General features: G+C 39.7%; 4 non-coding genes across 4 annotated transcripts; all 4 read left to right on the top strand.

Annotated features, from left to right (window-relative positions):
- The first annotated feature begins 2305 nt into the window (after window positions 1-2305).
- TRNAI-UAU (transfer RNA isoleucine (anticodon UAU)) lies at window positions 2306-2400 on the top strand. The gene is made up of 2 exons: window positions 2306-2343; window positions 2365-2400. It is a non-coding gene; the product is annotated as a tRNA-Ile (tRNA).
- A 4689-nt stretch (window positions 2401-7089) lies between these two features.
- Window positions 7090-7184, top strand: TRNAI-UAU (transfer RNA isoleucine (anticodon UAU)). The gene is made up of 2 exons: window positions 7090-7127; window positions 7149-7184. It is a non-coding gene; the product is annotated as a tRNA-Ile (tRNA).
- A 2308-nt stretch (window positions 7185-9492) lies between these two features.
- Window positions 9493-9587, top strand: TRNAI-UAU (transfer RNA isoleucine (anticodon UAU)). Its single transcript has 2 exons — window positions 9493-9530; window positions 9552-9587. It is a non-coding gene; the product is annotated as a tRNA-Ile (tRNA).
- Window positions 9588-11896: 2309 nt separating this feature from the next.
- On the top strand, window positions 11897-11991 carry TRNAI-UAU (transfer RNA isoleucine (anticodon UAU)). The gene is made up of 2 exons: window positions 11897-11934; window positions 11956-11991. It is a non-coding gene; the product is annotated as a tRNA-Ile (tRNA).
- Window positions 11992-12606: the final 615 nt, after the last annotated feature.

Below are 12606 nucleotides of genomic sequence, written 5' to 3'. Positions count from 1 at the left end.
GCATTATCTTTTTTAAATCATTACACTGAAAGGAAAAATTAAACTCAGATTAAAGATGGCGCTTGCTAAAGATTATTCACTTCTATTCAGAATCTTCCTGTCTGACTCCTCCGGGTCCCTAGGATCACATCGCCTTCGGGACGATTCGTTTCACTGCATTATGATGTGCTGACTTGTGAACTATGCATTCACATCAGTGTATTCAAAAAGAAATTTGCTAAATAACAAGAATAATAAAAACAGTATAGTCGCATGAATAGCCATAAATTGAAGAGCTGCAAAAAATGTTGATCAACCAAATTGAATAAAATATAACTCATATAAATGGCAAAAGGATAGCATCATCACACAAAGGCCTTAGCCAAATATGCTATTCCTCTAAAGTAGATTGTACCTCTTGTGTGCTGTGATTGTTCCTCCAATACAAAATTCATTTTTAATTTGTCTGCAATTTTTAAAAATAATGCCTGCTAGAAGTCAACTTTTTAAAATGATTTCATTCATGACACGTATTTCTCTAACCTGTGATTGTGGTCCATGCTCAATTTCTCTTTTCCTCATCCCCATCCTGATTCTACTTCTTGAGACACCAGGTTCACTTTTTTATCCACCCCAACCAATCAAGGTCACCAAATCTATCAAACAAGTCTGCCTGCATTCACTTTCACTTTAAGTACAAGATAAGTTGTATCATTTGAACAGAGAGCATGAGAAAAGGAAGTTTATGGTGAGTGGTGGCTGGGGTTTTGAGGATTCACCTCATTTTCCTGAGAGCCGAGGTATCTGGGAGCTATAGTGTTTTGAGAGGAAAGAAATTAAAATCTCCAAGGTGCCACTGCTCGAGCCCTATAACGCTCGTTATGTGGAAGCAGATTGAGCAGAAAGAGAGGTCAGATACTCGCTCAACCTTTCCAAGGGACGGTAAACATTGAGTTATTATCTGGTTTTGCCTAGCAGGGTGAGAACAGCGTTTGTCAGGCGTTTGTCAGGCAATGGAAGGGGAGACGAATGAGTCGTAGTTCTCTGGTATTATTCAAGTCTTCTTGCTAAGATAAAAGCAGAAAAGGGAACGTTGACAATAAGCAAGCTCAAAACGAGGTGTGATTCCTAGGTGAAATAACTTGAAAAGAGTTAAGATTTAAAAGATAAACAGAAGATCCTGATGAGGATTGAACTCGTGTCCCCTGGTTCCAAAAAATCCGTGCTTTGCCACCGAGCTACAAAGCCGGAGGTTTTCCATATCTCAGAGTGCCATATGTAGTCTTAAGGCAGAATGTGGCCAGCTGTGAGTTTCAGAGTATGAGTGGAAACCTATGTACTTATGAATGTCAACATATAGGCACACATTAAACTACATTCTTAAGGCACTTTTCGTGGAAGGTGGCAAAACTCTATATTCTTAGGAGAATATTAAAGTACTCACATTACTCAGGATATGGATATCAGTAGTTAGTATCTCTGCAATCTGAGACATTTACAGGAAACTACTCATCAGAAGGGATATGTCAGTGCAGGGCAGACATAAATAAATGGCTCTTCAAACAGCTGACACTTTAGTAGTAAGAGCTGCTTTCTATTCCTTCCAGATATCCAAACTAAGTAGAAGGCCATGCTTGAAGGAAAGACATTCTTCTGGGCTCTCCATGAAAGACTAACTTTCTAATAAACACAACACCCTCTATTTTATTTAATGTATTTGCTACAATGGATTAGCCAGATGGGATCATCTAACGATTTCTGGATGTGTCTCGAAAGAGAGCGTAATTATACTGGGAGCAGTGCTGACCTTCAAAAACCAACATGATCGGACTTTGACGATGGTGGGATTTGTATCCACACATGCAGAGCACACTGTATGGGCAGTCCGCCACCTTAACCACTCACCCACTTCATCCACCCTGGAACAGGATTTAAAGCATTTGTACACACGAGGTACTCTGTTGACACTAATCTGTAGCTAAAATGAAAACAGTTGAAGTAAGATATCCAACTACCCACCTTCCCCCAACTTGGGTCCAACATATCATTTTCTGGCTAAATTCCTACTTTGTGCTTATGAGACATAACAATTAGATTCCCCTAGACTTTGTCGGAACTGACGAGATATAATTGAATGTGGTTTTCAAAAGACTGAATTTTATGTTACAGGACAATTATAGAATCTTTTCCGGTTCCACTGTAATTGTAGTAATCAGGGTAACATGTTTGCATGTGAGCTGATCTTGCATACGGTATGTTGATGACGATCCTGTCGTCTACTAAGTCACCTCTAGGTGGCGCAGTTGGACTCATGGTGTATGTGTGAGCTCCAGTGGCGCAATCGGTTAGCGCGCGGTACTTATACAGCAGTACTTGCACTGAGCCATGCCGAGGTTGTGAGTTTGAGCCTCACCTGGAGCAACTGCATTATCTTTTTTAAATCATTTCAATGAAAGGAAAAATTAAACTCAGATTAAAGATGGCGCTTGCTAAAGATTATTTACTTCTATTCAGAATCTTCCTGTCTAACTCCTCCGGGTCCCTAGGATCACATCGCCTTCGGGACGATTCGTTTCACTGCATTATGATGTGCTGACTTGTGAACTATGCATTCACATCAGTGTATTCAAAAAGAAATTTGCTAAATAACAAGAATAATAAAAACAGTATAGTCGCATGAATAGCCATAAATTGAAGAGCTGCAAAAAATGTCGATCAACCAAATTGAATAAAATATAACTCATATAAATGGCAAAAGGATAGCATCATCACACAAAGGCCTTAGCCAAATATGCTATTCCTCTAAAGTAGATTGTACCTCTTGTGTGCTGTGATTGTTCCTCCAATACAAAATTCATTTTTAATTTGTCTGCAATTTTGAAAAATAATGCCTGCTAGAAGTCAACTTTTTAAAATGATTTCATTCATGACACGTATTTCTCTAACCTGTGATTGTGGTCCATGCTCAATTTCTCTTTTCCTCATCCCCATCCTGATTCTACTTCTTGAGACACCAGGTTCACTTCTTTATCCACCCCAACCAATCAAGGTCACCAAATCTATCAAACAAGTCTGCCTGCATTCACTTTCACTTAAAGTACAAGATAAGTTGTATCATTTGAACAGAGAGCATGAGAAAAGGAAGTTTATGGTGAGTGGTGGCTGGGGTTTTGAGGATTCACCTCATTTTCCTGAGAGCCGAGGTATCTGGGAGCTATAGTGTTTTGAGAGGAAAGAAATTAAAATCTCCAAGGTGCCACTGCTCGAGCCCTATAACGCTCGTTATGTGGAAGCAGATTGAGCAGAAAGAGAGGTCAGATACTCGCTCAACCTTTCCAAGGGACGGTAAACATTGAGTTATTATCTGGTTTTGCCTTGCAGGGTGAGAACAGCGTTTGTCAGGCAATCGGAAGGGGAGACGAATGAGTCGTAGTTCTCTGGTATTATTCAAGTCTTCTTGTTAAGATAAAAGCAGAAAAGGGAACGTTGACAATAAGCAAGCTTAAAACGAGGTGTGATTCCTAGGTGAAATAACTTGAAAAGAGTTAAGATTTAAAAGATAAACAGAAGACCCTGATGAGGATTGAACTCGTGTCCCCTGGTTCCAAAAAATTAGTGCTTTGCCACTGAGCTACAAAGCCAGACGGTTTCCGATCTCAGAGTGCCATATGTAGTCTTAAGGCAGAATGTGGCCAGCTGTGACTTTCAGAGTATGAGTGGAAGCCTATGTACTTATGAATGTCAACATATAGGCACAAATTAAACTACATTCTTAAGGCACTTTTCTTGGAAGGTGGCAAAACTCTATATTCTTAGGAGAATATTAAAGTACTCACATTACTCAGGATATGGATATCAGTAGTTAGTATCTCTGCAATCTGAGACATTTACAGGAAACTGCTCATCAGAAGGGATATGTCAGTGCAGGGCAGACATAAATAAATGGCTCTTCAAACAGCTGACACTTTAGTAGTAAGAGCTGCTTTCTATTCCTTCCAGATATCCAAACTAAGTTGAAGGCCATGCTTGAAGGAAAGACATTCTTCTGGGCTCTCCATGAAAGACTAACTTTCTAATAAACACAACACCCTCTATTTTATTTAATGTATTTGCTACAATGGATTAGCCAGATGGGATCATCTAACGATTTCTGGATGTGTCTCGAAAGAGAGCGTAATTATACTGGGAGCAGTGCTGACCTTCAAAAACCAACATGATCGGACTTTGACGATGGTGGGATTTGTATCCACACATGCAGAGCACACTGTATGGGCAGTCCGCCACCTTAACCACTCACCCACTTCATCCACCCTGTAACATGATTTAAAGCATTTGTACACACGAGGTACTCTGTTGACACTAGTCTGTAGCTAAAATGAAAACAGTTGAAGTAAGATATCCAACTACCCACCTTCCCCCAACTTGGGTCCAACATATCATTTTCTGGCTAAATTCCTCCTTTGTGCTTATGAGACATTACAATTAGATTCCCCTAGACTTTGTCGGAACTGACGAGATATAATTGAATGTGGTTTTCAAAAGACTGAATTTTATGTTACAGGACAATTATAGAATCTTTTCCGGTTCCACTGTAATTGTAGTAATCAGGGTAACATGTTTGCATGTGAGCTGATCTTGCATACGGTATGTTGATGACGATCCTGTCGTCTATTAAGTCACCTCTAGGTCACGCAGTTGGACTCATGGTGTATGTGTGAGCTCCAGTGGCGCAATCGATTAGCGCGCGGTACTTATACAGCAATACTTGCACTGAGCCATGCCGAGGTTGTGAGCTCGAGCAACTGCATTATCTTTTTTAAATCATTACACTGAAAGGAAAAATTAAACTCAGATTAAAGATGGCGCTTGCTAAAGATTATTCACTTCTATTCAGAATCTTCCTGTCTGACTCCTCCGGGTCCCTAGGATCACATCGCCTTCGGGACGATTCGTTTCACTGCATTATGATGTGCTGACTTGTGAACTATGCATTCACATCAGTGTATTCAAAAAGAAATTTGCTAAATAACAAGAATAATAAAAACAGTATAGTCGCATGAATAGCCATAAATTGAAGAGCTGCAAAAAATGTTGATCAACCAAATTGAATAAAATATAACTCATATAAATGGCAAAAGGATAGCATCATCACACAAAGGCCTTAGCCAAATATGCTATTCCTCTAAAGTAGATTGTACCTCTTGTGTGCTGTGATTGTTCCTCCAATACAAAATTCATTTTTAATTTGTCTGCAATTTTGAAAAATAATGCCTGCTAGAAGTCAACTTTTTAAAATGATTTCATTCATGGCACGTATTTCTCTAACCTGTGATTGTGGTCCATGCTCAATTTCTCTTTTCCTCATCCCCATCCTGATTCTACTTCTTGAGACACCAGGTTCACTTTTTTATCCACCCCAACCAATCAAGGTCACCAAATCTATCAAACAAGTCTGCCTGCATTCACTTTCACTTTAAGTACAAGATAAGTTGTATCATTTGAACAGAGAGCATGAGAAAAGGAAGTTTATGGTGAGTGGTGGCTGGGGTTTTGAGGATTCACCTCATTTTCCTGAGAGCCGAGGTATCTGGGAGCTATAGTGTTTTGAGAGGAAATAAATTAAAATCTCCAAGGTGCCACTGCTCGAGCCCTATAACGCTCGTTATGTGGAAGCAGATTGAGCAGAAAGAGAGGTCAGATACTCGCTCAACCTTTCCAAGGGACGGTAAACATTGAGTTATTATCTGGTTTTGCCTTGCAGGGTGAGAACAGCGTTTGTCAGGCGTTTGTCAGGCAATCGGAAGGGGAGACGAATGAGTCGTAGTTCTCTGGTATTATTCAAGTCTTCTTGCTAAGATAAAAGTAGAAAAGGGAACGTTGACAATAAGCAAGCTTAAAACGAGGTGTGATTCCTAGGTGAAATAACTTGAAAAGAGTTAAGATTTAAAAGATAAACAGAAGATCCTGATGAGGATTGAACTCGTGTCCCCTGGTTCCAAAAAATCAGTGCTTTGCCACTGAGCTACAAAGCCGGAGGATTTCCATATCTCAGAGTGCCATATGTAGTCTTAAGGCAGAATGTGGCCAGCTGTGAGTTTCAGAGTATGAGTGGAAACCTATGTACTTATGAATGTCAACATATAGGCACACATTAAACTACATTCTTAAGGCACTTTTCGTGGAAGGTGGCAAAACTCTATATTCTTAGGAGAATATTAAAGAACTCACATTACTCAGGATATGGATATCAGTAGTTAGTATCTCTGCAATCTGAGACATTTACAGGAAACTACTCATCAGAAGGGATATGTCAGTGCAGGGCAGACATAAATAAATGGCTCTTCAAACAGCTGACACTTTAGTAGTAAGAGCTGCTTTCTATTCCTTCCAGATATCCAAACTAAGTTGAAGGCCATGCTTGAAGGAAAGACATTCTTCTGGGCTCTCCATGAAAGACTAACTTTCTAATAAACACAACACCCTCTATTTTATTTAATGTATTTGCTACAATGGATTAGCCAGATGGGATCATCTAACGATTTCTGGATGTGTCTCGAAAGAGAGCGTAATTATACTGGGAGCAGTGCTGACCTTCAAAAACCAACATGATCGGACTTTGACGATGGTGGGATTTGTATCCACACATGCAGAGCACACTGTATGGGCAGTCCGCCACCTTAACCACTCACCCACTTCATCCACCCTGTAACATGATTTAAATCATTTGTACACACGAGGTACTCTGTTGAGAATAGTCTGTAGCTAAAATGAAAACAGTTGAAGTAAGATATCCAACTACCCACCTTCCCCCAACTTGGGTCCAACATATCATTTTCTGGCTAAATTCCTCCTTTGTGCTTATGAGACATAACAATTAGATTCCCCTAGACTTTGTCGGAACTGACGAGATATAATTGAATGTGGTTTTCAAAAGACTGAATTTTATGTTACAGGACAATTATAGAATCTTTTCCGGTTCCACTGTAATTGTAGTAATCAGGGTAACATGTTTGCATGTGAGCTGATCTTGCATACGGTATGTTGATGACGATCCTGTCGTCTATTAAGTCACCTCTAGGTCACGCAGTTGGACTCATGGTGTATGTGTGAGCTCCAGTGGCGCAATCGATTAGCGCGCGGTACTTATACAGCAATACTTGTACTGAGCCATGCCGAGGTTGTGAGTTCGAGCCTCACCTCGAGCAACTGCATTATCTTTTTTAAATCATTACACTGAAAGGAAAAATTAAACTCAGATTAAAGATGGCGCTTGCTAAAGATTATTCACTTCTATTCAGAATCTTCCTGTCTGACTCCTCCGGGTCCCTAGGATCACATCGCCTTCGGGACGATTCGTTTCACTGCATTATGATGTGCTGACTTGTGAACTATGCATTCACATCAGTGTATTCAAAAAGAAATTTGCTAAATAACAAGAATAATAAAAACAGTATAGTCGCATGAATAGCCATAAATTGAAGAGCTGCAAAAAATGTTGATCAACCAAATTGAATAAAATATAACTCATATAAATGGCAAAAGGATAGCATCATCACACAAAGGCCTTAGCCAAATATGCTATTCCTCTAAAGTAGATTGTACCTCTTGTGTGCTGTGATTGTTCCTCCAATACAAAATTCATTTTTAATTTGTCTGCAATTTTTAAAAATAATGCCTGCTAGAAGTCAACTTTTTAAAATGATTTCATTCATGACACGTATTTCTCTAACCTGTGATTGTGGTCCATGCTCAATTTCTCTTTTCCTCATCCCCATCCTGATTCTACTTCTTGAGACACCAGGTTCACTTTTTTATCCACCCCAACCAATCAAGGTCACCAAATCTATCAAACAAGTCTGCCTGCATTCACTTTCACTTTAAGTACAAGATAAGTTGTATCATTTGAACAGAGAGCATGAGAAAAGGAAGTTTATGGTGAGTGGTGGCTGGGGTTTTGAGGATTCACCTCATTTTCCTGAGAGCCGAGGTATCTGGGAGCTATAGTGTTTTGAGAGGAAAGAAATTAAAATCTCCAAGGTGCCACTGCTCGAGCCCTATAACGCTCGTTATGTGGAAGCAGATTGAGCAGAAAGAGAGGTCAGATACTCGCTCAACCTTTCCAAGGGACGGTAAACATTGAGTTATTATCTGGTTTTGCCTAGCAGGGTGAGAACAGCGTTTGTCAGGCGTTTGTCAGGCAATCGGAAGGGGAGACGAATGAGTCGTAGTTCTCTGGTATTATTCAAGTCTTCTTGCTAAGATAAAAGTAGAAAAGGGAACGTTGACAATAAGCAAGCTTAAAACGAGGTGTGATTCCTAGGTGAAATAACTTGAAAAGAGTTAAGATTTAAAAGATAAACAGAAGATCCTGATGAGGATTGAACTCGTGTCCCCTGGTTCCAAAAAATCAGTGCTTTGCCACTGAGCTACAAAGCCGGAGGATTTCCATATCTCAGAGTGCCATATGTAGTCTTAAGGCAGAATGTGGCCAGCTGTGAGTTTCAGAGTATGAGTGGAAACCTATGTACTTATGAATGTCAACATATAGGCACACATTAAACTACATTCTTAAGGCACTTTTCGTGGAAGGTGGCAAAACTCTATATTCTTAGGAGAATATTAAAGAACTCACATTACTCAGGATATGGATATCAGTAGTTAGTATCTCTGCAATCTGAGACATTTACAGGAAACTACTCATCAGAAGGGATATGTCAGTGCAGGGCAGACATAAATAAATGGCTCTTCAAACAGCTGACACTTTAGTAGTAAGAGCTGCTTTCTATTCCTTCCAGATATCCAAACTAAGTTGAAGGCTATGCTTGAAGGAAAGACATTCTTCTGGGCTCTCCATGAAAGACTAACTTTCTAATAAACACAACACCCTCTATTTTATTTAATGTATTTGCTACAATGGATTAGCCAGATGGGATCATCTAACGATTTTTGGATGTGTCTCGAAAGAGAGCGTGATTATACTGGGAGCAGTGCTGACCTTCAAAAACCAACATGATCGGACTTTGACGATGGAGGGATTTGTATCCACACATGCAGAGCACACTGTATGGGCAGTCCGCCACCTTAACCACTCACCCACTTCATCCACCCTGTAACAGGATTTAAAGCATTTGTACACATGAGGTACTCTGTTGACACTAGTCTGTAGCTAAAATGAAAACAGTTGAAGTAAGATATCCAACTACCCACCTTCCCCCAACTTGGGTCCAACATATCATTTTCTGGCTAAATTCCTCCTTTGTGCTTATGAGACATAACAATTAGATTCCCCTAGACTTTGTCGGAACTGACAAGATATAATTGAATGTGGTTTTCAAAAGACTGAATTTTATGTTACAGGACAATTATAGAATTTTTTCCGGTTCCACTGTAATTGTAGTAATCAGGGTAACATGTTTGCATGTGAGCTGATCTTGCATACGGTATGTTGATGACGATCCTGTCGTCTACTAAGTCACCTCTAGGTGGCGCAGTTGGACTCATGGTGTTGTGTGAGCTCCAGTGGCGCAATCGGTTAGCGCGCGGTACTTATACAGCAGTACTTGCACTGAGCCATGCCGAGGTTGTGAGTTCGAGCCTCACCTGGAGCAACTGCATTAACTTTTTTAAATCATTTCAATGAAAGGAAAAATTAAACTCAGATTAAAGATGGCGCTTGCTAAAGATTATTTACTTCTATTCAGAATCTTCCTGTCTAACTCCTCCGGGTCCCTAGGATCACATCACCTTCGGGACGATTCGTTTCACTGCATTATGATGTGCTGACTTGTGAACTATGCATTCACATCAGTGTATTCAAAAATAAATTTGCTAAATAACAAGAATAATAAAAACAGTATAGTCGCATGAATAGCCATAAATTGAAGTGCTGCAAAAAATGTTGATCAACCAAATTGAATAAAATATAACTCATATAAATGGCAAAAGGATAGCATCATCACACAAAGGCCTTAGCCAAATATGCTATTCCTCTAAAGTAGATTGTACCTCTTGTGTGCTGTGATTGTTCCTCCAATACAAAATTCATTTTTAATTTGTCTGCAATTTTGAAAAATAATGCCTGCTAGAAGTCAACTTTTTAAAATGATTTCATTCATGACACGTATTTCTCTAACCTGTGATTGTGGTCCCTGCTCAATTTCTCTTTTCCTCATCCCCATCCTGATTCTACTTCTTGAGACACCAGGTTCACTTCTTTATCCATCCCAACCAATCAAGGTCACCAAATCTATCAAACAAGTCTGCCTGCATTCACTTTCACTTTAAGTACAAGATAAGTTGTATCATTTGAACAGAGAGCATGAGAAAAGGAAGTTTATGGTGAGTGGTGGCTGGGGTTTTGAGGATTCACCTCATTTTCCTGAGAGCCGAGGTATCTGGGAGCTATAGTGTTTTGAGAGGAAATAAATTAAAATCTCCAAGGTGCCACTGCTCGAGCCCTATAACGCTCGTTATGTGGAAGCAGATTGAGCAGAAAGAGAGGTCAGATACTCGCTCAACCTTTCCAAGGGACGGTAAACATTGAGTTATTATCTGGTTTTGCCTTGCAGGCTGAGAACAGCGTTTGTCAGGCGTTTGTCAGGCAATCGGAAGGGGAGACGAATGAGTCGTAGTTCTCTGGTATTATTCAAGTCTTCTTGCTAAGATAAAAGTAGAAAAGGGAACGTTGACAATAAGCAAGCTTAAAACGAGGTGTGATTCCTAGGTGAAATAACTTGAAAAGAGTTAAGATTTAAAAGATAAACAGAAGATCCTGATGAGGATTGAACTCGTGTCCCCTGGTTCCAAAAAATCCGTGCTTTGCCACTGAGCTACAAAGCCGGAGGATTTCCATATCTCAGAGTGCCATATGTAGTCTTAAGGCAGAATGTGGCCAGCTGTGAGTTTCAGAGTATGAGTGGAAACCTATGTACTTATGAATGTCAACATATAGGCACACATTAAACTACATTCTTAAGGCACTTTTCGTGGAAGGTGGCAAAACTCTATATTCTTAGGAGAATATTAAAGAACTCACATTACTCAGGATATGGATATCAGTAGTTAGTATCTCTGCAATCTGAGACATTTACAGGAAACTACTCATCAGAAGGGATATGTCAGTGCAGGGCAGACATAAATAAATGGCTCTTCAAACAGCTGACACTTTAGTAGTAAGAGCTGCTTTCTATTCCTTCCAGATATCCAAACTAAGTTGAAGGCCATGCTTGAAGGAAAGACATTCTTCTGGGCTCTCCATGAAAGACTAACTTTCTAATAAACACAACACCCTCTATTTTATTTAATGTATTTGCTACAATGGATTAGCCAGATGGGATCATCTAACGATTTCTGGATGTGTCTCGAAAGAGAGCGTAATTATACTGGGAGCAGTGCTGACCTTCAAAAACCAACATGATCGGACTTTGACGATGGTGGGATTTGTATCCACACATGCAGAGCACACTGTATGGGCAGTCCGCCACCTTAACCACTCACCCACTTCATCCACCCTGTAACATGATTTAAATCATTTGTACACACGAGGTACTCTGTTGAGAATAGTCTGTAGCTAAAATGAAAACAGTTGAAGTAAGATATCCAACTACCCACCTTCCCCCAACTTGGGTCCAACATATCATTTTCTGGCTAAATTCCTCCTTTGTGCTTATGAGACATAACAATTAGATTCCCCTAGACTTTGTCGGAACTGACGAGATATAATTGAATGTGGTTTTCAAAAGACTGAATTTTATGTTACAGGACAATTATAGAATCTTTTCCGGTTCCACTGTAATTGTAGTAATCAGGGTAACATGTTTGCATGTGAGCTGATCTTGCATACGGTATGTTGATGACGATCCTGTCGTCTATTAAGTCACCTCTAGGTCACGCAGTTGGACTCATGGTGTATGTGTGAGCTCCAGTGGCGCAATCGATTAGCGCGCGGTACTTATACAGCAATACTTGTACTGAGCCATGCCGAGGTTGTGAGTTCGAGCCTCACCTCGAGCAACTGCATTATCTTTTTTAAATCATTACACTGAAAGGAAAAATTAAACTCAGATTAAAGATGGCGCTTGCTAAAGATTATTCACTTCTATTCAGAATCTTCCTGTCTGACTCCTCCGGGTCCCTAGGATCACATCGCCTTCGGGACGATTCGTTTCACTGCATTATGATGTGCTGACTTGTGAACTATGCATTCACATCAGTGTATTCAAAAAGAAATTTGCTAAATAACAAGAATAATAAAAACAGTATAGTCGCATGAATAGCCATAAATTGAAGAGCTGCAAAAAATGTTGATCAACCAAATTGAATAAAATATAACTCATATAAATGGCAAAAGGATAGCATCATCACACAAAGGCCTTAGCCAAATATGCTATTCCTCTAAAGTAGATTGTACCTCTTGTGTGCTGTGATTGTTCCTCCAATACAAAATTCATTTTTAATTTGTCTGCAATTTTTAAAAATAATGCCTGCTAGAAGTCAACTTTTTAAAATGATTTCATTCATGACACGTATTTCTCTAACCTGTGATTGTGGTCCATGCTCAATTTCTCTTTTCCTCATCCCCATCCTGATTCTACTTCTTGAGACACCAGGTTCACTTTTTTATCCACC

This window comes from Pleurodeles waltl, chromosome 6 (assembly GCF_031143425.1).
Source record: "Pleurodeles waltl isolate 20211129_DDA chromosome 6, aPleWal1.hap1.20221129, whole genome shotgun sequence".
Classification (NCBI taxonomy): domain Eukaryota; kingdom Metazoa; phylum Chordata; class Amphibia; order Caudata; family Salamandridae; genus Pleurodeles; species Pleurodeles waltl.
This window is presented reverse-complemented; position numbering and strand designations above follow the sequence as displayed.